Source organism: Dermochelys coriacea, chromosome 2 (genome assembly GCF_009764565.3).
Source record: "Dermochelys coriacea isolate rDerCor1 chromosome 2, rDerCor1.pri.v4, whole genome shotgun sequence".
In the NCBI taxonomy this organism is placed as follows: domain Eukaryota; kingdom Metazoa; phylum Chordata; order Testudines; family Dermochelyidae; genus Dermochelys; species Dermochelys coriacea.
The window spans coordinates 165,242,263-165,268,193 of record NC_050069.1 but is presented as its reverse complement, the minus strand read 5'-3'; the positions used below and the strand labels follow the sequence as shown (position 1 = coordinate 165,268,193).

Below are 25,931 nucleotides of genomic sequence, written 5' to 3'. Positions count from 1 at the left end.
TATTGTCAAGGTAACTTAATTTAATGGAAATATCAAGTCAAACCCGTGACATTGGGATGAATTTTCTAGAACACAGGATGTTGTGACACAGCATTACCACACGGCTGACACTGTGCCTGGTAGTTAAGGAATGCTATACAGCGGTACAGTCTGAAGTGTTTATCTAAAAGATTAAAACCTTTAAGTGCCTCAGAATGAAACCTGATTTTGCAAGGTGCCGAGTACCTCCTAAGAGATCCAGAAAACCATCAAATCAATAGCGTTTTAAGGTCTTCAGCACATTTATGGCAGTGGTCCTAAACTAAAACACCAGATCCAAATCTTAACTTTGCAGTTAAGGTCCACATCTGTATGAATCTGTTGACATTTGGTATAGGATGCTAATGTGCCTTGAAGTAAATAGACTATGCACTGGCAGACTTGGCAACTTAGTTTTTCCAAGCAGCAATCAAGCAGAGGGGGGAAAAAGCCCTGACTTTACTGTTTATAAACAACATTTTTCCCCCAGATCTCTGTTGCTCTGAAATAAATGGTCATGAAATGTAATATTGAATAATATCTGAAAGCTTCCGTTATTACCTATCAATACAACTTGGTATTTATGATGCCTTTTCTAGAACCACCACTTTAGAGGTTGAACAGTTATCATAACACTAGTCACTCTGATTCCGGTATAATGTTCTAGCTAGCACTTTCTGGTGATAAAGGTACTTCTGAGAAGGTTAGAGAAGATGCAGCTTGAGGTGGGTCCACTGGTTACTTAAGGGAAAGATTTCCCTCCATGATTGTGAGGTGGAGTGCTATGCTTGAATTTATACCCAAGACACATGGTGTGTTAAAATATTAATGCACAGCCCAAGTGTCTATGTACTGTCCTAATATTTATGGAAATAAGATTCCCATAGTCAGTCATTTGCAATCATACATACTTATATTTTTCAGAAGGTGGTAAAAGTTAGTATACTGTCAAGTTGTATCATTGCAGCAATACTCTATGTACCCATTTATTTTATTTGAATTTAGTGCTCAAGAAAGTGACAAGTTGTCAGTCCTGGGGCGGACATCTGCTATGGAATTGATAATGCAGACAGCATTTCCCCATGTTGTTCAGCCTCGATGCCTCAACCCTGATCTGTAAGGACCAACTCTAGGTCTGACAGTGTAGTTCACCCTCATATTTACCACCTGGTCTCTCTGCCAAGACTACCAGCAGTGAGACTGTTCATAAATTATGATCATGAACACTGATCTACTGGAACCCACAATGAGATCATTGACTTATTCCACATAGCTCACCAAGCAGTCTCAGACAATAGCTGAGCCAATAAAGAAGTGAAAGTCTCTGCATCTAAAAATACATCTGCATCTGTCAAGTCCATTAGAGACTTTTAAAAGTTTTAGATGTAAAAACAAAACCCCTCAAGCCTTAATTTGATTTGACTTGACAACTCTAGGCCTAAATCTTCTCAGTTTTACAACAGTGTAATTCCATTGACTTAAGTGGGCTACATCCCGATTCTACATGAAACCATAGTAAGCATTTTCAATTAATCCTAAAATGTCCCCTTCAGTTTTTTCACAGAAGTTTAACCACTTATGTTCCCATTCTCTTTTTACCCTTAGTAGAAAGTTTAGCTGTTTTTGGATGCTTCATATCTTTTGAAGCTATGGTCCTTTTTCCAATGATATTGTGTTCAAAATAGTTTTGTATGCTGAAACCTACTGCCATTTGAGTTTAAGCTACAGAGATAAAGATTTAGGTTTGTGAACTGAGATGTTCTCTTTTTATCTATGTCTTTTGAAATTGCATATGCTTTAGTGAGAACATAAGTCAATGCTATTGAGTGCATGCATTTTGGGTGTGGGTTTACCAGAAGAGACCTGAGTTTCTAATTGCTTAAATATTACAAAATGACAAGTTTTCAATATCAGCAAATATCGGTTCACTGGAGCTGAACACTAGAGATCAGAGCTCCACACTCCATTGTGAGCTTCTCCAGGGGTTCCTCTTTTCATGAGGAGGAATGGCAAGCCTAAAAACCAAAAATAATTTGAAAGAACAGTTGAGAATTATAAATCCCAAATGACACTAAACCAACTATAATCTCATTCTGAACATCAGTTTTTGTAGTCATTCATGAAGCAAGAACACAGTGCACACAACAAAAAGTAAGGTGCCCTTTTAATGGCATGCATTTCCAAGGTGCAGAGTATCTGCAGCTTCCATTCCCTTCAAAGGGATTTGTGGGCAATCAAATCTTTTGAAAAGCAGCCCACTAATTGCCTAGGTCATTCAAGATTCTCAGACTGAAAAAAAACTTCCCCCAAAAGGCATTTTAAAGTTCTCTCCACACAGCCACTCATGGCTTAAATTTAAGACAGTTGTGGATTCTCCACATCACCAACTTTGCTTTGTGCCACACAGAACAAAGTGAATTTATAATGCGTGCAGATTGTCTTGTTGAACTTCCCTATGCAACTGACTGACATCTGCCCTTCTCCATTGTACCTGGGCAGGCTAGGGAATCAAGCCTGAAAGCAAATTTGTTACCAACTGAATTTGGGGGAGGGAATTTCATTTGTCATATTATTTAGATCAGGGGTTGCAATTTTCCTTGTTTGTTGTTTGGGAAACAGTTACTGCCAAATTCAACATAATGAGCACCTCCAACTTCTATTGAGGTCAATGCGTGTTTTGCCTGAGTAAGAGCATCAGGATTAGGCCTCAGGGTCTGAATTGACACTGATAAAATCTAGTATTGGAAAGTGCTCCCCAAAGTCAAACACAGCTTCTGCTGAAGCAACAGAAACACAAGTTCCAAACAGATATGGAAAGGAGATAAGTGTGGGAATAGGAAAAATCTTTACGATTCTGACTTTATGGCTCCAACCAAATCTTGTTGAAAACAAGAATGTTTCAGGAGTACAAATTTTATCAAAAAGGTCAGTGACTCCTTCCCCCCCCCCCCTCAAAAAAAGGTATATATTTCCTTTCAAACTCTACTGGTTTTTCTGGAGTTATAGCAGGTATGTATTTGGCTACTAAGGGTAAAATACCCCACAAAGTAGTGTAAATATTCAGGGCTGGGTCAGGATAATTAATAGTTTGCCCTGTGTGCTAGAATCCAAAGTGTCCCAAATTTTTTTTTTTTAGCCATTTTATGGTTTGTTTTGTAACTTAGATCAAACTTTTAAAGAACAATTTTGACCTAACTGCTTCTATTGAAGTTGATGGTAAAACTGACTTCAGCGGAATGGAAGATAAACCAACCCAGAGCACTTCTGAAAATCCCACTGTAGATGCCTAGAACCTAAAGTCAGGCTCTTAGGTCCAGGTCCTTAAAGGAATTTAGCTGCCCAACTTCTATTGATTTCAGTAGAGTAAATAACTTTGAAGATGTGGTCCTTAAATCCTCTGAGTGGCAGCTTTGTCACCTTTTGGGGTTAATGATACTGACCTATGTGAAGCACGTTGAGATACTGATAAGCATGATATAAGAGCTAGGTATTTTATTAAAATCAGTGATTTTTAGGCCTAAGCATCTAAAAGCCTAAATTTAGAGACCCGTTTTAAAACCATCTTAGAATATTTAAAGGCATGCTAAAATATGGCTAAGGTGCTTAACTCCCTAGTTACCTAGAGATAGTCAAACAATTTCTAAATAAAGGTTACAAATGTTGTTTTTCTTTCATTTGACAATTTGATATTTAAAATTATAATTTAGTTTTCAGACCAAGGCCTAGAGATCTCAGGCCTTTGGCCTATTAGGTAATTGTTCTAGAGTACTAAAAAGCAGCTAATAGAGCTTCAGGATCATCCTATTAGGCAAAACCAAATGAAAGCAGATAGCCTATATTTAAGAAAGGGTATGTGTCTATGCTGGGTCTCAGGGCAGACTATAATTGTGTGAAGTGCAGCATGCACCAAAGTTGCCCTAAGTGGACACTGCTGGTGCAAACTGAAAGGTACCAAATGGCATTAAGATAGTCCTGGTTATAATAGTTGGAGTCTACTATATTGTAGTCTGTACTGCAGCACAGTGTAGACAAGTCCATTAGATGTAATTTTTCCAGAGCAAAGATGATGCTTGTTGATCAGTGCTGCATGTTTGCTAGAGTAAATGTTGGTAATGAAACCTAACTATATAGAAAAAGTCTAGTGCCATCTTTAAGTTAAATAGGTGACGGTCTTGATAGAAGGATAAAATATAAAATTAGACTACACTTAGGGCTCAATCGTAGCTTTGCCACAAGCTCATCATAAGGGGCAGTGCATTCCTATCCTGCCCCAAGAGCAGGGAGAGACTCAGATAAGGTTCCTCAAAATCTCCTAGGAGAGTGAACTGTGCTGGGTCTACCCTCCATTACTCTCGTTGATGGGTTGAGGGAAGAGGTGGAATGTTGTCACCCTCTGGGCCTCTCCTTCAAAGATGTTACCTATAATGCAGGTAGCTTTTGTGGGAGTGTAAGGGGATACAGTGTATCCTTTTACTCATCTCCACCACTGAACTAGCCAGGCCACAATTTAGCCCAAACATAACTTGGTTATCATGGAGATGTTCAGATTTTTATATGAAAAAATATTTTTCATTTCATTTTGATGAAGAGTTGAAACTTTCACTTTTTCCCCCACACTGTTCAAAAGCCATTTTTCAATGTCCAAAAAGTCAGTTGTCCTCATATGTGGATTTAGAACATAAGAACATGACCATTGTGATGCTACACTCCATAAAGATAGTTATGATTTGATTATAGCATAGCTTATGTTTTGTGCAAGATAAGACATGTGAGATATCATTGGAAAGGTTATGGTTTGCTGAATACAATTATCCTATTTGGATGCATGTATCATTTTTGTATCTGAAGTTAGGAATATTGACTATACATCTGTACTACAAAAAAGTGTTTGCACCTGGGGAATGCCCCCCAGACAGGATGTGATCAGTCTGGATGGGCCATTAGAGAGAGCAATAGGTCTTAGAAGATGTTTATCACTTTCCTGAAAAGCCTTCCTTTGGACACTGCAAATAAACGTTGTCTCATGGCTGCTTTGACACTGCAGGGTCATGTGATCATATGACCTGGTACTTGACTCCATGATAGAATACCAGTATTTTTCTCACTGGGTGGGGGGACCCGAACTGGAAAACAAAGGATTCCCACCAAATGAAAAACCTATTTAAGGCTGGGGAGGAACATAATCAGGGTTGTTCTTCACTGAATCCCCACCCAAGGTGACTGCTCTGAACATAAGAAACAAAGACCAAGGTGGGGGGAAAAGGACTGAGCTCAGGCTGGGAAGGTGTCTGGCCTGTGAAAAATGCCTGGAGTTTTAAAGCTGAAAGCAAGAGCAGCTTGCCTTCAAGAAACTCTGCAATCTGCCTAAAACAGGTAGGGGGGACAAATTACTATTTCTTTAGTATCTTAAGCTTAGTTTGTGTTTCATTTGATAGATAACTGGCTTTGATGTGTTTGCTAACCCTTCTAATCACTTAAAATCATTTGTAGTTAATAAAACTTGTTTTTGTTTTCTTTAAACCCAGTTTGTGGAATTCATAACTTGGGGGCAAAAAGCTGTGCATATCTTCCTTCATATTGAGGGAGGGAAAGAATTTTATGAGTTTACATGGTACAGTTCTCTGTGCAGCACAAGACAATACAATTTTGGGTTTACAGTCCAGAGGGGGTGTGCACTTGAGTGTTGGGTAGTTCTCTAGTTGAACTTTTCCTATGTGGAGCTGATCTCAGTGTTGGTCTTACAGAGGTAGGGACACACCAGGCTGCAGAATGTGCTGCAGGAGGCATAAGGGCCTGGCTCAGCAGGACAGTGTAAGGGAGCTCAGGCTGGTGGAATAGGCAAGTTCAGTGGTATCCCAGTTCCAAGTGGAATCCCGAGGGGAACCCATCACAACCACACTGGCCATTATTAACATTGCTTTGCCTGCTATTAAAAAGGTGGAGTTGCAAGTAAACCAATACAGCACTAGCCATGGCTAAAGTCTTGGTAGAACATGTGTTTTCTTGCTGGGGATTACTGGTGCAGGTGGAATCAGACTGGGATCCTTCTTCACTGAAGATAGTTTTTTTTTAAATCCTATATGGCTCTGTTCAGAGTCAGACATCACATCCATACCATCCTCAGTCACCTGGGCCATTACCATTAAAACTGTACCATTAAAATAATGTTAAGGAAACTAATTGAACCAAATGGGGAAAACTGGGATGCATAGATGCCAATGAGTCTCATAGCTTTGCAAGTAGCCTCTACTGGTTGTTCCCAATTTAAAGCTATGACTGGAAGGAAAACAAGGTTGTCTGAACACTTAATGTGGCAAGGAAGTCAACATAAATTGAGGGAGTAAAAATGGACACTTACCTGCAATTACTGCAGGACCATCTACATCAGGTGCATCTGCAAGAAGCAGGCAGACTGGGGAAAGCCAGGAAAAAGGCTAAGCCTATTTTGTTAAGAGTTAGAGGGAACATGTGGGACATAGGCATATGGGCAGTTGCTAAACCACCACATAACCTATGTCATAAGAGAATGGTCCCTACCATATTCATGAATTGAATTTCTCTTTATACAAGATTCAGACCTACAAAGGAAACAAGCAGAGAGATTGAGTGTATTTTTTTTTTTTTGCAGGCACACAAACCAGAGTCTGTGTCAATAGAATCATGGAGGATCCAGCCACAGTACAAAATGCAGCAACAGATGTCATTCCTGCTCTTCTTGCTGAATAGTCTTAGTGTATGGATTAATTCATAGTCTCCAGCTTCAGAAAATGAACCACAACTGGAGGAAGCAGAAAAAATGTACTCTACAAGTCAGAACAGTGGTTTTGGACTTTTTGCAGATTTTGAGTTAAAGGAGCTTCTTCATAGACTATTATTTTCATAGTTTGGAGCACACAATGATCTCCTACAGCATCAAGATCAGAATGACTATATTATGATGGACTACTTGATAAGATACACCAAACCTAAGGGACATTTAATAACCAAAATTTCCTTTATAACTTGGAGTCATGGGACAATTTGTTACACATCATGCTTCCTAGAGTAAAATTGGGATTTGATAGATTTGACAAATTTGTGCTGCAGAGATCCACAATACACTATGGATTTCTGAAAAAGACAGACACATTACAATATGCCCAATGACCTGTGATGGGTTGCTAGATAGGGTGGAATCTGAGTTACTATAGAGATTTCTTTCCTGGGTGTCTGGCTGGTGAGTCTTGCCCACATGCTCAGGGTTTAGCTGATTGCCATATCTGGGGTTGGGAAGGAATTTTCCTTCAGGCAGATTAGCAGAGTTCCTAGGGTTCGTTTGCCTTCCTCTATAGCGTAGGGCATGGGTCACTTGCTGGAGGACTCTCTGCACCTTGAAGTCTTTAAACCATGATTTGAGGACTTAATAGCTCAGACATAGGTCAGGGGTTTGTTACAGGAGTGGGTGGGTGAGATTCTGTGGCCTAAGTTGTGCAGAAGTTCAGACTAGACAATCATAATGGTCCCTTCTGACCTTAAAGTCTATGACTTGGAAACCTGTGGGGGGAGAAGAGAAAATAGAACACTGGTAAAGGGAGTGAACTACCATAGATCAAAAGGTGGGTGATGCTTCCAAACTAATTAGAAGAATTTGTGAAAGCCTTAGTTTCCATTACAAAATAATGGAAGTAACAGAACTGCCTTTTGCAGGCTGGAAAAGAATTGTCCGTCTTTTCAAGGACTGTAAGGAGAAAGGTTGCAAAATGTGTCAGGGGAAAGGGCAAAAGTTCTGACTAATGATATTTCCTGTGGTACTTGGGAGAATCAAAAGCAATGTGTAAATTCAGTAAAAGGGGGAATGCTCTTTTAATCAATTAGAGATCGAGAGAAGTTAATCATAAGACTGATATTCAAACTAGGCATCCAGACCTTGTCAAAATAAATATTCAATTTTGGGTAAAGGTCAAGTTACCTTTAGCTGAATATGATTAACTGAATCAATGTCCTCAAATGGACAGGTTCAAATAGTGGATTCATCTACACTTCAATCTCTGGAATGTTGACTAATAAGGTTCAGTTTATGCATTTTCTGGTGGCTTTAAAGTTTCTTAGCTGGAATATGGGAGAATTTTCCTACTGCAAGAATACCAAAGTAGCCGCATTCATTTCAGTACTCCTTGTGAATAAGATAATACTTATCAGCAACAAGTTCAAGATATGGCTAATTTAGGACTTTACCACATTCATAATCTCTAGTCCCCTAGAATGATAGGAATTAAACACTTTGGGAATAAAAAGATCTATTTTAGGATTGTGTAATACAGGAATGTCTATTTGGAAATAAACATGTTAATTATGTGTTGCAACAAAAAGCCAATGAAGTAGTTAATCCAGTTTTCCAGAGTAAGGTTGGAAAGATTTTCAATTTTTATATGCATGCAGTTGCTACATTGTGTAATGAAACAGATTAAAATTAATGATTTAATATTAGTTAAAGCAAACAGGCATTGCCATATAGCTGTACATTGCATTTACATACCTGCAAAGATGAAATGGTGCATCCAAGAAAGATGAATCCACATGAGAAGAATGGGTATATAATCCTCTGATGGTATCTTGACGAATGAGCATGCTGATCTAAAATTAGAATATGGCCCTTCTTATAGTCTATTATAACACCACTTAAGTCTACCCTATCTATATTTTTGCTGCCATAACTATATATGTTCTACTTTATTGACTATTTAACTTTAAATGTCATCTTAATTAATATCTGTGTAATTGTTCCAATAATTAAGTGAGAGCATTCTTCCAAAACATTCACAATTTGTCTAAAACAGTGGTTCTCAACCAGGGGTATGCATACCCTTGGGGGTAAGCAGAGGTCTTTTGAGGGTACATCAACTAAATCAATGTTGATCAACATGGGGTTGTGATTCCCTTTGGGATGGGTTTGGGGGTGGTTGCAAATGAAGGGCTGGCATTATGGGGTGGCAAGCAAGGTGACGTCTGGTGCCCCACACCACAGGGGGCCATGTGAAACTAAGTTACATGCCTCAGTCCTGGATGGCAGGGCTCGGGCTTCAGTAGTCTGGAAAAGTGGAGAACCTCTGTCTTAGCGGGGAAATCAGTTTTCTGATCAACTCTACCAATGACCCATGTGGGTCTCAATATGATTACACATAATGGAATTCTTGTTTTCTAGTTTGCTCTCTTTTTAATCTAGGAGGTCAGATTAAAAAACCAAAACTATGTTGAAAGAATGATATGGTTGTAAAGTCAAGCACTCAAAGATAATACCATAGTTATGATTGCCTATGTCCTCTTATGTTCAATATGATTTATGATGTGATCACATCTTTTCCATGGGACCATTGCCCCATTCTGTGCACACTGACTGGTTAGCTACTCAATATTTCAAGGAATAGGGTAACTATTCAAGAAGTGATTTCTAAATACTTAATTTTTGTTGATTTGTGCGCATCGAGTCCATGGTGAAAACCCTCCAACTACATGACACACAGAATAAGCTCCATTGATGTTGCTGTCATCTGATGTTTCATTCAAGGGGAAAAAAGTATTTACCAGAAAGATTTTTTGGGGTATTTTATTTGAATGTATCACATGGAAAAACAAAAAATATGCCAGAAAAGATTGTCTTGCTCTATGGCACTGGGTACATGATCAGACAATTCTTAAAATTTTATTCTCTATCTACTTTCATGGCTTTAAATTGATAGACACCCAGACTAATTGAGGTAGGTGCTGTAGGCCTGATTTTCTAATATATTATATAAAAGTTTTGTGCTGATGCAGTTCTATTGATTTCATTCAGATGACATGTAACTGGTGTGTTAGAGAGTGTATGTGTGCATGTACATATTGAAAATAGAGAGTGGAATAAGTCAATGAAATGATGCTGATTTACACCAGCTGAGGATTTGACCAATAAATTAAGAGTCCGACAAGGAATGTGTAGGTTATCCCAGTTACAGGGTGTCTACAGTCCAATCAGGAGTTGTGATTGCAGCTCGAGTACATACCTAGGGTCCTGGGTGGGGGTGAAGGGCTAGCCCATATGTATGTCCATACTGCCAGTTTCATTACTATTGTTTTCCAAACTAGCTTAGGTCTAGCCAATTACACTGAGGACATACCTATAATTCTGGACTGTCTTGATGGAAGCTTACCTAGCTTAATTTAAGCACACTGAACCCACACTAATTTTTAAGTGGCTAGATCCTAAAGCCTGCCATCTGTGGAATTCCCATTTACTTCAATTTCAGTTTTGTTCACAAGGTTATGAGCCTTGAATTTTAGCCAGAGGAAATTCAGCATGCTTTTGAAAACTTATATAAATGTTTCAGTTTTGCCCTGGGAACTTACTAAAAGAATAGCAGAATTTCACTTGCTAGCTCTAATAAGCTTGGGAGTTTCAACTCATTTCCTTACTCTCCCTGTCTCAGTCAGAGTATACATTTACCATATGTGCTTACAAAGGCAGAAAGCTTTGCAACTCTCCCTTTTCCAAAACCCAGATGAGGCTCTGAAGAACATGATGCTCAAAAATAAATGAGATTGGATATCAGTATTTGAAATATTGTGCTGCCACTGCTTTATCCATTCTGCAATTTGATCTAAATATTGTACTTCGGTTACTGTGGCTAAGATTAATAAGTAAATTATTTTCACACAAGACCACTGATTTTCTTCATTAAACTACAAGATATTAAGAAAGAACAAACAGTTATTGTTCTGTGTACTCATATCTGTGTTCTTTAGCTAAACAGGAAATTTCAAAGTAATTACATGTACTCTTTGCATTGTTGCAGGAACAGCAGAACAAATGATGATGTAAAGGACAATTGTACCTAGCATGATATCCTATCAAGATAATTATGTAAGCTGTGTATGTCATGTCAGGCAGGGGTTTTATTAAACAGGTAATGCTTCAAGGAGGGGAAAAATCCTTAATATTCATAGACTCCAAGGCCAGAAGGGACCATTGTGATCTAGTCTGTCCTCCTGGTAACAGCCCCTATAACTTCCTACTGGTGACTCTGGAATCTTACTCCCTGTCTCTTCAGGGTAAGGGATCTTGGGAGTAAGAAAGAAGGCCAGATTTAGAGATTTGAAGTTGATGTTTGTCAGACTAAGCTCAGTTAGACTTCATGGCCTTGATTCTGATCTCACAAGAATGTAATCAGGAGTAACCCCATCTAATTCAAGGGAGTTACACTTATGTAAAAAAAGTGGTGGAGGTCAGAAGAATTAGTCCCCTTTAAATCAGTGTGTAAATTGTATAGCACACTGAAGCTGGAAGAAGGTGGGTATACACCAGCAAGGGATTCTCCACAAAGGGGGAGGAGAAGCCCCAGATAGCTGGTCAAGTTTGCATCCCAGCCTCTATTACTGGACTGACAAATGGGTCATAACAGGGTCAAGGGTCTGTCTGGCTCACTTTGCACAGATGTAAAAGACTACACTGAATGCAACACAATAGCAACTCCAGCCCTCAAAACTGTAAAAGCGGTACAAATGAGATCAGAATGCAATCCATGAGGAAACAGTGAGAGCAGTGAGACAATTTGGATGGTTTTGAGTAAACTATTCAATCCATGATGAAACGGAGAATGGAGCCAACCTGAAACTGGCTCAGGTTCAAACATCTGATTCTTTCTATGAACCTGGTCTGATATTTGAGTTTTTGGTGAAACCCCAAACCAAGTGAGTGTCAATAACAACTTGGTTTTTTATTTTTCAAAAATTTGCATGGTTCTAATAACCTTATCCCTTAATTTCTCAAATGGCTCGTTTCTGCAACTTGTTTTTATTTTATTACTACTTTGTATTTCAGTAGTGTCAAGAGGCTGTGACTGAGATGGTACCCCATTGTGCTAAGTGCTACACCAACAAAGAGACAGTCCCTGCTCTGGAGAGTTTATGGCTATCTAAATAATAAAGACAGATATGCAATGGGAAGGAAAGTGCTTGCCCAGGGTCAGCGAGAAGGACAGTGGTAATGGTGGAATTAAAACAAATATTTCCTGAGTCCTACTCCAATGACCTTTTCCCTAGACCATATTCAAACTGTAGAGTGATACAGCCACTCAAGCATGTGAGCAAAACAAAAACCCAGAACCCAAAGAAACTAATCAAATTACTCTAAAATGTTTTCTTCTGACACCCTCTATTCTAAAAACATCCCATCCAAGTGGGAATTGAAGGTACTCATCTTTGAGACATTCCTTTGTTATTGGGCCAGAGCCTGAAAACCCAAAATGTACAAAAGAGGCAAGAAAATTCTTCTGGCCTGTCAAATACATGCTCTGAAATAACAGGTTTCAGAGTAGCAGCTGTGTTAGTCTGTATTTGCAAAAAGAAAAGGAGTACTTGTGGCACCTTAGAGACTAACAAATTTATTAGAGCATAAGCTTTCATGAGCTACAGCTCACTTCATCGGATGCATTTGGTGGAAAAAAACAGATTTATATATACACACACACAGAACATGAAACAATGGGTTTATCATACACACTGTAAGGAGAGTGATCACTTCAGATAAGCCATCACCAGCAGCAGGGGGGGGGGGGGGGAGGAGGAAAACCTTTCATGGTGACAAGCAAGGTAGGCTAATTCCAGCAGTTAACAAGAATATCAGAGGAACAGTGGGGGGTGGGGTGGGAGGGAGAAATACCATGGGGAAATAGTTTTACTATGTGTAATGACTCATCCATTCCCAGTCTCTATTCAAGCCTAAGTTAATTGTATCCAGTTTGCAAATTAATTCCAATTCAGCAGTCTCTCCTTGGAGTCTGTTTTTGAAGCTTTTTTGTTGAAGGATAGCCACTCTTAGGTCTGTGATCGAGTGACCAGAGAGATTGAAGTGTTCTCCAACTGGTTTTTGAATGTTATAATTCTTGACGTCTGATTTGTGTCCATTCATTCTTTTACGTAGAGACTGTCCAGTTTGGCCAATGTACATGGCAGAGGGGCATTGCTGGCACATGATGGCATATATCACATTGGTAGATGCGCAGGTGAACGAGCCTCTCATAGTGTGGCTGATGTGATTAGGCCCTATGATGGTATCCCCTGAATAGATATGTGGACAGAGTTGGCAACGGGCTTTGTTGCAAGGATAGGTTCCTGGGTTAGTGGTTCTGTTGTGTGGTGTGTGGTTGCTGGTGAGTATTTGCTTCAGATTGGGGGGCTGTCTGTAAGCAAGGACTGGTCTGTCTCCCAAGATCTGAGAGAGTCATGGGTCGTCTTTCAAGATAGGTTGTGGATCCTTGATGCGTTGGAGGGGTTTTAGTTGGGGGCTGAAGGTGATGGCTAGTGGCGTTCTGTTCTTTTCTTTGTTGGGCCTGTCCTGTAGTAGGTGACTTCTGGATACCCTTCTGGCTCTGTCAATCTGTTTCTTCACTTCAGCAGGTGGGTATTGTAGTTGTAGGAATGCATGATAGAGATCTTGTAGGTGTTTGTCTCTGTCTGAGGGGTTGGAGCAAATGCGGTTATATCGTAGCGCTTGGCTGTAGACAATGGATCGAGTGGTATGATCTGGATGAAAGCTAGAGGCATGTAGGTAGGAATAGTGGTCAGTAGGTTTCCGATATAGGGTGGTGGTTATGTGACCATCGCTTATTAGCACCGTAGTGTCCAGGAAGTGGATCTCTTGTGTGGACTGGTCCAGGCTGAGGTTGATGGTGGGATGGAAATTGTTGAAATCATAGTGGAATTCCTCAAGAGCTTCTTTTCCATGGGTCCAGATGATGAAGATGTCATCAATGTAGCGCAAGTAGAGTAGGGGCATTAGGGGACGAGAGCTGAGGAAGCGTTGTTCTAAGTCAGCCATAAAAATGTTGGCATACTGTGGGGCCATGCGGGTACCCATTGCAGTGCCACTGATTTGAAGGTATACATTGTCACCAAATGTGAAATAGTTATGGATGAGGACAAAGTCAAAGTTCAGCCACCAGGTTAGCCGTGACAGTATCTGGGATACTGTTCCTGACGGCTTGTAATCCATCTTTGTGTGGAATGTTGGTGTAGAGAGCTTCTACATCCATAGTGGCTAGGATGGTGTTTTTAGGAAGATCACCAATGGACTGTAGTTTCCTCAGGAAGTCAGTGGTGTCTCGAAGATAGCTGGGAGTGCTGGTAACGAAGGGCCTGAGGAGGGAGTCTACATAGCCAGACAATCCTGCTGTCAGGGTGCCAATGCCTGAGATGATGGGGCGTCCAGGATTTCCAGGTTTATGGATCTTGGGTAGCAGATAGAATACCCCAGGTCGGGGTTCTAGGGGTGTGTCTGTGCGGATTTGTTCTTGTGCTTTTTCAGGGAGTTTCTTGAGCAAATGCTGTAGTTTCTTTTGGTAACTCTCAGTGGGATCAGAGGGTAATGGCTTGTAGAAAGTGGTGTTCGAGAGCTGCCTAGTAGCCTCTTGTTCATACTCCGACCTATTCATGATGACGACAGCACCTCCTTTGTCAGCCTTTTTGATTATGATGTCAGAGTTGTTTCTGAGGCTGTGGATGGCACTGTGTTCTGCATGGCTGAGGTTATGGGGTAAGCGAAGCTGCTTTTCCACAATTTCAGCTCGTGCACGTCGGCGGAAGCACTCTATGTAGAAATCCAGGCTGCTGTTTCGACCTTCAGGAGGAGTCCAACCAGAATCCTTCATATCTATTCAGGGGATACCATCATAGGGCCTAATCACATCAGCCACACTATCAGAGGCTCGTTCACCTGCGCATCTACCAATGTGATATATGCCATCGTGTGCCAGCAATGCCCCTCTGCCATGTACATTGGTCAAACTGGACAGTCTCTACGTAAAAGAATGAATGGACACAAATCAGATGTCAAGAATTATAACATTCAAAAACCAGTTGGAGAACACTTCAATCTCTCTGGTCACTCGATCACAGACCTCAGAGTGGCTATCCTTCAACAAAAAAGCTTCAAAAACAGACTCCAACCAGAGACTGCTGAATTGGAATTAATTTGCAAACTGGATACAATTAACTTAGGCTTGAATAGAGACTGGGAATGGATGAGTCATTACACATAGTAAAACTATTTCCCCATGGTATTTCTCCCCTCACCCCACCCCCCACTGTTCCTCTGATATTCTTGTTAACTGCTGGAATTAGCCTACCTTGCTTGTCACCATGAAAGGTTTTCCTCCTATGGCTTATCTTAAGTGATCACTCTCCTTACAGTGTGTATGATAAACCCATTGTCTCATGTTCTCTGTGTGTGTGTATATAAATCTCTCCTCTGTTTTTTCCACCAAATGCATCCGATGAAGTGAGCTGTAGCTCACGAAAGCTTATGCTCTAATAAATTTGTTAGTCTCTAAGGTGCCACTAGTGCTCTGAAATAAATCAGGGAAAGTGAGGGGGTAGGAAACAATGCCCAGTATTCCCTTAATAAAACAGAAGTATCTGTAGATAGTAATGACTAGTAGTTTTAACTAATGGGATTTCACTTTCTGTAACCATATGAAATTGCTAGCCGACATTCAGACAGCCAACTGTTTTCTCCGGAACTCCTCAGAAGGAACACCTCCTGGGGAACAGCCATGAGGCTGAAGAAGTCATGTTGTGGACAGCCAAAAAAAGTTGAAGTTTGTTCATTAACCTTGTGTCAGAATGAGATCTTATACGGCAAATGATCTGGACACTGAGCATAACACCCAGTAGCAGTGGTAATCAAATCCTAGATAGCAGAAGAGATCATTCACAGCTGCACTGGAAAGAGCACAATACTTCTGTGAGTGCAAGGCTGATAACAGAAAATGGAGGGGTTGAAGCCTCAGACATTAAACTTGCATGCTAAGAATTCAGTGCAGGCATGGAAGAGTTGGAAAGAGGAATTTAACCTCTATGTAGATCTTGCTATATCAGATAAAGACAATGTTGTGATAATAAAAAGCCTGTTATTACCTAATTGGAGAAAGAAGGAGAGAGAGATATGAGACTCTGTGGGGAAATTCCCCAAGCTCAGTGCACATTAGAAGCAATAGTGGGCTGTTTTTGCAACTCCCTGGATCCACAGGAAGAATAAAATAGTGGAAAGATAATTTCTTTACTCAGGATCAAGCAATGGGAGTACTAAAAGTACTCGCAACCAGTTGCAATTTTGGAAATATTAAGGATTCATTGGTAAAAGACTGGATAGCATGCAGGTTGCTGGGGAATGCTGACTTAACTTTTGTAAAATGCTTGGAGATATATGTAGGGCTGCAGAGTTACTGAAAGAAGATTAGGATTCTGGAAGGGCAGTTAACAGAAACTATCCATGCAATACATGAGAGAAAACAAAATCAGATTCAACATCAACAGATAATGGTTCAGACATATGCAAATACTGGTGGAACATGTACGACTGAAAGACAAGTGTTTAGGTTATGGAAAAATGCCATCTTGTGATAAATTTAGTCATTTTGCAACCAAGTGTTTGTCCAGAGAGAAGAAAGAAATCACAAGAACACACAGTAACTGAAGAGAGCAACAGTGAATATGAGGACATTATGTGGGTGATCAAACTAGTAAATGAAGTGCAAGGAGACCCTACTAAGCATCAAAACCAGTTGTATGGAGATACGTTTCTTAAGAACAAGGAGTCTGGTGGCACCTTAAAAACAAACAGATTTCGGCATAAGTTTAAGAAGGAAGTGGTATGTTTTCAATCAGATTATGACACAAATTGTAACATCATGCTGATTAGGATGGTGAATCCAGACATACAAGTGGAAGAGACTAACCAGCTGTTGAAAATATACAATTGTGCCACATTAAAGCCTGTGGGGAAGTGTAAAATCAAAAGAAGAAATCCAAGGAAAAAAATAGAAATACAGACTTTGTGGCGAGAGATAAGACAGTAATACCATTTCTGGGCAGCAGGGCCATGCAAGCCATGAATGTAATAAAAGTACAGCCCGAAACATAATGAAAGGGGATAGCAGGGTGACTGACGATACCTTGTCTGATATTACCTGGGACTGGGAGATGATACACAGGGAGTCTACCAATGTGTTTCAGGGAGATAGGTGAAAGATTTTTATAAAAAAAAAATAGAGATTCATACCAGTATGAAGCCAGTTAAATTGCCAAAAAGAAAAAAAGTACCTGTTGCATTAATACAGCCACTGAAAGAAACTGCAGGCCATACAGAATCGTGGAATTATATACCCTGCCGAGAAGACCACAGTCCGGCTAAGCAGCCATGTGGTGGTAAGAAAGCCAAAATGCATAGAATATGCATAGACTCCAAATCTTTAAACAAAGCTTTGAAACATAACTAATATTCCTCTATCTACAATTGATAATCTGTTTCAGAGTAGCAGCCATGTTAGTCTGTATTCGCAAAAAGAATAGTACTTGTGGCACCTTAGAGACTAACAAATTTGTTTGAGCATAAGCTTTCATGAGCTACAGCTCACTTCATCCGATGCATTTGGTGGAAAATACAGTGGGGAGATTTATAAACACAAACAGAGAACATGAAACAATGGGTTTTTATCATACACACTGTAAGGAGAGTGATTGCTTAAGATGAGCCATCATCAGCAGTGAGGGTGGGGGAAAGGAGGAAAACCTTTCATGGTGATAATCAAGGTGGGCCATTTCCAGCAGTTAACAAGAAAGTCTGAGGAACAGTGTGGGGGGGGAGAAATAGTTTTACTTTGTGTAATGACTCATCCATTCCCAGTCTCTATTCAAGCCTAAAGTTAATTGTATCCAGTTTGCAAATTAATTCCAATTCAGCAGTCTCTCGATGGAGTCTGTTTCTGAAGCTTTTTTGTTGAAGTATAGCCACCCTCAGGTCTAATCGAGTGACCAGAGAGATTGAAGTGTTCTCCAACTGGTTTTTGAATGTTATAATTCTGGACGTCTGATTTGTGTCCATTTATTCTTTTACATAGACACTGTCCAGTTTGACCAATGTACATGGCAGAGGGGCATTGCTGGCACATGATGGCATATATCACATTGGTAGATGCGCAGGTGAACGAGCCTCTGATAGTGTGGCTGATGTGATTAGGCCCTATGATGGTATCCCCTGAATAGATATGTGGACAGAGTTGGCAATGGTCTTTGTTGCAAGGATAGGTTCCTGGGTTAGTGGTTCTGTTGTGTGGTGTGTGGTTACTGGTGAGTATTTGCTTCAGGTTGGGGGGCTGTCTGTAAGCAAGGACTGGCCTGTCTCCCAAGATCTGTGAGAGTGATGAGTCGTCTTTCAGGATAGGTTGTGGATCCTTGATGATGCATTGGAGAGGTTTTAGTTGGGGGCTGAAGGTGATGGCTAGTGGCGTTCTGTTCTTTTCTTTGTTGGGCCTGTCCTGTAGTAGGTGACTTCTGGGTACTCTTCTGGCTCTGTCAATCTGTTTCTTCAGTTCAGCAGGTGGGTAGTGTAGTTGTAAGAATGCATGAGAGAGATCTTGTAGGTGTTTGTCTCTGTCTGAGGGGTTGGAGCAAATGCGGTTATATCGTAGCGCTTGGCTGTAGAGAATGGATCGAGTGGTATGATCTGGATGAAAGCTAGAGGCATGTAGGTAAGAATTGCAGTCAGTAGGTTTCTGATATACGGTGGTGTTTATGTGACCATCGCTTATTAGCACCGTAGTGTCCAGGAAATGGATCTCGTGTGGACTGGTCCAGGCTGAGATTGATGGTGGGATGGAAATTGTTGAAATCATAGTGGAATTCCTCAAGAGCTTCTTTTCCATGGGTCCAGATGATGAAGATGTCATCAATGTAGCGCAAGTAGAGTAGGGGCATTAGGGGACGAGAGCTGAGGAAGCGTTGTTCTAAGTCAGCCATAAAAATGTTGGCATACTGTGGGGCCATGTGGGTACCCATTGCAGTGCCGCTGATTTGAAGGTATACTTGTCACCAAATGTGAAATAGTTATGGGTGAGGACAAAGTCACAAAGTTCAGCCACCAGGTTAGCCGTGACAGTATCGGGGATACTGTTCCTGACGGCTTGTAGTCCATCTTTGTGTGGAATGTTGGTGTAGAGGGCTTCTACATCCATAGTGGCTAGGATGGTGTTTTTAGGAAGATCACTTATGGATTGTAGTTTCCTCAGGAAGTCAGTGGTATCTCGAAGATAGCTGGGAGTGCTGGTAATGTAGGGCCTGCGGAGGGAGTCTACATAGCCAGACAATCCTGCTGTCAGGGTGCCAATGCCTGAGATGATGGGGCATCCAGGATTTCTACGTTTATGGATCTTGGGTAGCAGATAGAATACCCCAGGTCAGGGCTCCAGGGGTGTGTCTGTGCGGATTTGTTCTTGTGCTTTTTCAGGGAGTTTCTTGCGCAAATGCTATAGTTTCTTTTGGTAACCCTCAGTGGGATCAGAGGGTAATGGCTTGTAGAAAGTGGTGTTGGAGAGCTGCCTAGTAGCCTCTTGTTCATATTGTGACCTATTCATGATGACGACAGCACCTCCTTTGTCAGCCTTTTTGATTATGATGTCAGAGTTGTTTCTGAGGCTGTGGATGGCATTGTGTTCTGCATGGCTGAGGTTATGGGGCAAGTGATGCTGCTTTTCCACAATTTCAGCCTATTACCAAATCTGTCTAAAGTGAGACTTTTTACAGTATACAATATGAAAAATGCATTCTGGGACATCAAACTGGATGATGTATCCAGTTAGTTGGCTATCTTCACAAATCCATTTGGGAGATACTGAAGCTTAAGGAAGCCAATAGGAATCAATCCAGCACCAGAGGTATTCCACAGCAGATTGGTAGTCCCAGGCATTGGAGGGCCTGATGGGAATCTGGAAAATGTGCTGATAATGGGAGAAAATGACAATCCAGAACAAGCACAACAAGATCATGACTACAAATTACTATTCTATTTATTTAACAGCTATGCAGAGAAAAGAATATTGAATCGAATTTAGACAAGCTCAGGCTGAGAGTAGTGGAGGTACCATACATTGGATATTTGTTCATCTCCAAAGTTCTGAATGTAGATCCCAAGAAAGTGAGGGCAATTGGAGAAATGCCAAGAGTCAGAGATGTTAAAGGAGTCTAATGATTCCTAAGAATGATCAGTTATTTCACAAAGGCTTCCAACCATCTGTCTGAGAGCTGCAAGATCCCAAGACATCTGACACATTGGGACAGCGTATGGGCATGGACAAACCAACACAAGCTGGCATTCCAGAAAGTAAAAGATCATTGGGAAAGCTCCCATGCTGAAATATTACAACCCAGAGGAATTCCTGATGCTTCACTGGGATAAATTGGTTTAGCGGCTACTCTGATGCAAGAGGACAACCTGTTGTGTTTGTAAGCAGCGTGTAGTCTGTGACTGAGAATGGCTACACTCAAATTGAAAAAGCACTATTAGCAATACTCTTTGGAATGGAAACATTCATCAATACACTGATCTCAGTGTAGACATACAATCTGACCATGAACTTCTCAACAGCATTTGGAGAAAACCATTACTCTGAGCATCAAAACACTTCCAGTGTGAGATGACAGAATTGCAAGGGGTACAATGTAAGGATCAAGTATTGCTCAGGCAGAGATTTGTTGTTGCTGGACACCTTGAGCTGTGCATGCCTGCCAGAATCCAGCAAAGAGGGATCCACAGAGGCTGTGGGGGGGGGGGGGGGGGAAATAGTTAAGATACAGTAATTACCTCTCTCAGAAGAAAGGCTGAAAGATAGAGGGTACAGAAAGACAGAATGTTGCAGACATTGAAACTCGTGATCCTACAAGGATGGTCAGTGACAAAACACCAGCTACCTAAAAAGATAATACCATTCTTTCAGACAAGTCATGAGTTGTGTGTACAGAATGACATTATATTCTAGAGCAAAAGAATGGTTATTTCAGCAGGTCTTAGGAATGAAGTTATACAAAAAGTCCATTTGACACATTTGGGAATTGAAGGTTGCTTAAGGTGAGCCAGAGAATGAATGAGCAATTATGGATATTCATGGAACAGAATGATGTCTGCAAGTCCTGGGAAGACTGTCAACCAAAACTGTGGCAACATGAAGTTTCAGAAAGACCATGGGCAAAGGTGGCCTTGGATTTGTTTACCTTTAGAGACAAGGGATACATGTTCTATTTTTCCAATTTCTATGAGATAGACTATTTTCCAGGCACAGGATACAGACAGAGAGAAGATAAAACACTTTGTACAGTATGGAATACTAAATATTGAGCTTTCTGATAATGGACAGTTTCAGGAGAGTTCTGGAAGCTCAGTAAGGTCTGGGATTCTGATCCCATATATTCACAAAGATAACCTCAAAACAACAGCAAAGTGGAATCAGCAGTAAAGACTGCTAAGAAACTGTTGAAAAAAGGTGAAAACTGCAGATGCTGACCCACACTTAGAAATACTTTATCACCGGAATACTCCCTTGCAATCCCCAAATTCTACTTTGGTCCAAAGATTGATGAGCTGGAGAATGAAGACCCTCTTGCTGAAAAGTAGAAGGTTGTTAAAGCCTGGGTTCTCAGAAGCTTCCCTTGGTGAACTACAGAGAACACAACAAAAACACAAGGGTTTTATTACAAGGTCTTTATCTGCAAGGTCTGGAGCAGTGTGACAAAGTGTATATAACCATTGACAAAAGAGGATAAGTTCTGATGCAAAGTTAGAGTGGTGCAATCAAGAAACCAAATATCACATAAAATGGAAATGGACACAGTGAGGCAAAACCATAGGCACCTCAGGAAAACCAAAGAAATCTCTAAGGACAGTACAACCACCACATGTCATCAGGAGACTCCTGAGCTAAAAAGTCATTAGTAGTAGACTGTCAGGGGCACCAAGCTTAAAGAGTCTAGTTGACCAGATGGGAGGCAATCAATGTTTAGAGTAGGGTGGATTGGTAAATTGACCTGGTCATCCGAGGGATTTTATGTGATGATTTCCAAGTTGTACAGGTGTATAGATGAACAAATTCATAAGATGGTGAACACAGCAACTATGAGAATGGTCAGCATTTGAAAGAAATAAGTTAGCTTACATCATCAACTAGTATTAGGGTGTTAAAAAGATTGTTTGTTTTTAAGAGAAGGGATATAACAATATGAAAGTCCTAGCAGACTCTTTCAGGCAGTGTTTCCTGGGGGAAATTTTTCAGAAGGAAAACCTCCTGTGGAACTCTCAGAGAAGCCATGAGGCTGAGGAAGCCTGTTGTAGATAGCCACAATAAAGCTGGAGCTCGTTAATCTTGTGTCAGAGTGAAGTCTTATATGGCAAATGATCCAGACACAGCATAAAACACTTTCTAGAACCACTTTCTAGGCCTGTAGGTACTAGATGAAACATCTCAGCATTCACAGAGTCCCAATAATGTTATTCAATGTTCTCTTTGCATTCAACTATGTATTTGCTAGATCTGAAGAAATACTGTAATCATTACCCTCTGAAACTCGCACAACTCTCACCAAATGTGTGCTCAACTCTTCCACATATATCCTTGGGGCTTTAAACGCTGATCTAATTCAAGCCAGATGGTACTCACTCTAGTTGGCGTTCTAGGACAAAGTGCAGGCAAACTACAGAGAAATTATTTTCTGCAGATAACTTATTGTGCTTCCTCCTGTCAATTAGAGAAACAAGGTGGGAGAGGTAATATCTTTTATTGGACCACTTCTGTTGGCAAGACAGACAAACATTTGAGCCACACAGAGCTCTTCTTCAGGTCTAGGAAAAGTACTTCAAGCATGGCAGCTAAATGCAAGGTAGAACAGATTGTTTAGCATAAGTAGTTAACACACAGTCTAAGGGACCATTCAAGGTAGAGTGGTCCATTAACACCTCTGCAGTCATAGGACAAAAAGAGGGTGTTAGTGGGTTACAGATTGTTGTAATAAGCCATAAATCCAGTGTCTCTCTCCAGTTTATGGTTTTTAATGTCTAGCAGAGTTATGAATTTAAGCTCCCAAGCTCATCTTTTGAAAGTGTTGTGCAAGTTTCCTTTGAGGATGAGGACTGATAGGTCAGGTATAAAGTGATCACTGTGAAAAGTGTTCACCCACCGGCAATAGGGTGTTTTTGTCTTTTATCATCTTCCTGTGCGAGTTCATTTGAAAACATAGTGATTGTCTGTTTTTACCTACTTTGTTATTAGTGCATTCAAAAGATGAGCCTAGGACCTTAAATTCATAACTCTGCTTGACACTAAAAATCATGCACTGATCAGATACACTGGAATTATTGTTTATTACAACAATCTGTAACCCACTAACCCCCTCTTTTTATTGGTCAAATAAAAGATTTATTACCTTACCCACCTTGTCTTTTTAATATCCAGGGGCCAACATGGCTACAACTACACTTCTATTCTATCCATGTGGGCTAACATTGAGAGGAAGTAGTAGCATATATTAATCAGTGAACAATTTTTATTAGCATTGTTCCCACTGAACACAAAGCTTTTCAGTGAATATCTCCTACTGTGAAATGGCTTATGATAATACATGGCATCTTGCATCAGCTGCACAAATGTGTCAGCCTCTGTATTGTAACCTGGTTGTAAAGCAGCTGTCTAGAGCATTCTCCAAGTGCAGGTTTCCCTTGTCCCACTTGACTGACTAAGGTTATGTGCCAAGACAAGAGCACCTGCAGAAAGTATTAGAATATGCATTTGTGTAGCTATTGCTGCTGCAGCCAATAGATCTCAATGTCAGCTCTAGCATAATGTGATCTGGAGAGGAAAGAGATATGCACAATATTTGCCCTTACAGTAAAAGGGTTTCAATATACTTTAAAGCAGAACTCTATATCTATCTTGTATCCCAAAATGTTTGGGTTACCCAAGTCCTTGGCACACATGGCCTTTCTTTGGAGTATCTGGGGTGCTGAAATAACAGATTGCTCCAGAAATGTACCCATGTCCTTGTAGTGTCATGGGGACCCTTCCCCTTTACTTAAGGCAATCATTGCCCTATGGATTATGTACTGTAGCAACAACTCCATCCTGAGTTCCAGATTCTGCTACCCTTACACATGCAGAGGAATCAATGATTTCATGTGAATAAGGAGAGTGGAATCTGACCATGAGGTTGCTAAAAGCTTCTATTCTAAAAAAACAGTTTGGTTTGGATAATTTGTTTGGCCTAAAAATTGCCAGATTTACACTGAAAGCAAATGAAAAATACCTTATATTTGATAAGAGTATCTTGTTTATTCCCACAAGGAATGCAGATTTACAAAGTTTTTAACTACTCATTTAAGCATATAGTGTTTTGTAAACATCATAATAGGTAAAGTACATCACTGTCACTCAGCAACTGGTCATGGATGTTGAAATTGTTTTCTCTGTTTTGGAATAACAGATACTTTGTTTAAAAGTGTCTGTCTGCTGGGCAGAGTCAGGGGCCTCAGAAACTCACTAAGGCCCCAATGTGACCTTCCTTTCAGAGTGTAGCAGGAAGTGTCACAACCTATTGAAATACTTCCATCACAGGCCAGTATGGGAGATGGGAAGGGGAAATACCCACAGTCTTTGTTGCTTTATAGTTCTCAGTAGGCACAGTTCAGCCTCCTGACTGTACCAAGGCCTGCTTCCCCTCTCAAGGGGATCTCTGTAGAGCATGGAGGAGGAAGAGAACCCAGGTCCACCCCCTACTCCAGGTTCCAGCCCAGGGACCTAATTGTAGCAGCTGTTAGTGGTTTTCCCTTAACCACTGAAGCTGCTTGGATTCCCTGGGCCACTTCCCCATGGTCTCCTTTTCCTAGCTTCACCCTTACCTTAGGATACAGCAATGCTTCCTCTCCTCCAGCTCCTTTCACCTGAAGTTCCCCCAAAGGGGCTGGGGAGGAGAGCTTTTAAGCAGTATGCATGAGACCTTGATTGGTTCCAGCTGTCTTCATTAGCCTAAGGGCCTTAACTGGTTAATTGGCATCAGGTGTCTTGATTGGCCTGGAGTAGCCTTTGTTTGGCTATCCAGGCAACAGGGACCTGCTCATTCTGAGGCTGATATACCTGCCTTCTGTTACTTTCTTATATCCTTATGGTCTGAGTCTGTCACTATCTATCTAATCTATCATAGATAGATATAGATATGAACACAGAGCTATAGCTAAACTTGTTAGATGTATCCATAACATCATGAATAATGTAGTTTGTGGGAAGCAGAATTTGCTTCCATTTTCTGCTAACCTGCCACTACTGATTCCTAGGTTTATTGATTAAATTGAGGGGAGGGGCTAGCCCATAGGTTTCTAAGTAAAGGATGAATAGTATTTACATTTACTGTCTGGTTTTTTGCTTGATAGTTATAAACCAAAAGGAATCATAGTATACTATGCAGACATTAAAAAAATGGTTCCATTTCTACTCTTAAATGCTATTTGGACTGTAAGATTCCTTTATGGGTATATGATGAATAACTCTTTGAAAACTGAATAGATTTTGAATTAAAACATAAATTCACTTTGGGAGAGTGTCTACTGGAAAATCAGTCCAAAAATAATCTGTTATATAGAAGGATTCTACCCATCCAAACGTGAATTAGTTTTGTCATTGCTTTCAAATGTGAATAAAGCATTGATTTAGTTTAAAGAGTTGTTAACTTTTTTTTAAAATTCTATGTAGTATTTATTTCTCCACTGATTTTTTATTAATGATTTGGGGGGGGGTAGAAGGAGAGATGGCATTCTTTTTCTTTTTCAGTTTTTATTTGTTTTGCTTCTCTTCTGCTTATTCGTCACTGGCAGTCACATTCCTTGTGACATCATGACTAGTCACTGTAAGAATAATTGCCCCTTGAAATAGATTATGACTCCAAATGGTGAATAACCAGCAGAAACAGATTCTCTCCTTTGCAGTAGAGATCCAATTTTCATGTAGACCAGAGCTTAGAAAATGCCACCAGAATGGTGCAGCACGTCTTCTCAGCATCACAGGCTATCATGGACACATCAAACTCAGTCTCCC

The 25,931-nt window shown here is 40.5% G+C and overlaps 1 long non-coding RNA gene across 1 annotated transcript; it reads right to left on the bottom strand.

Moving 5' to 3' along the window:
- Positions 1-24,797, bottom strand: LOC119851499. The gene is made up of 3 exons (XR_005291269.1): positions 24,743-24,797; positions 8,534-8,631; positions 1-2,033 (listed from the first exon to the last, which is right to left on the bottom strand). It is a non-coding gene; the product is annotated as an uncharacterized LOC119851499 (long non-coding RNA).
- Positions 24,798-25,931: the final 1,134 nt, after the last annotated feature.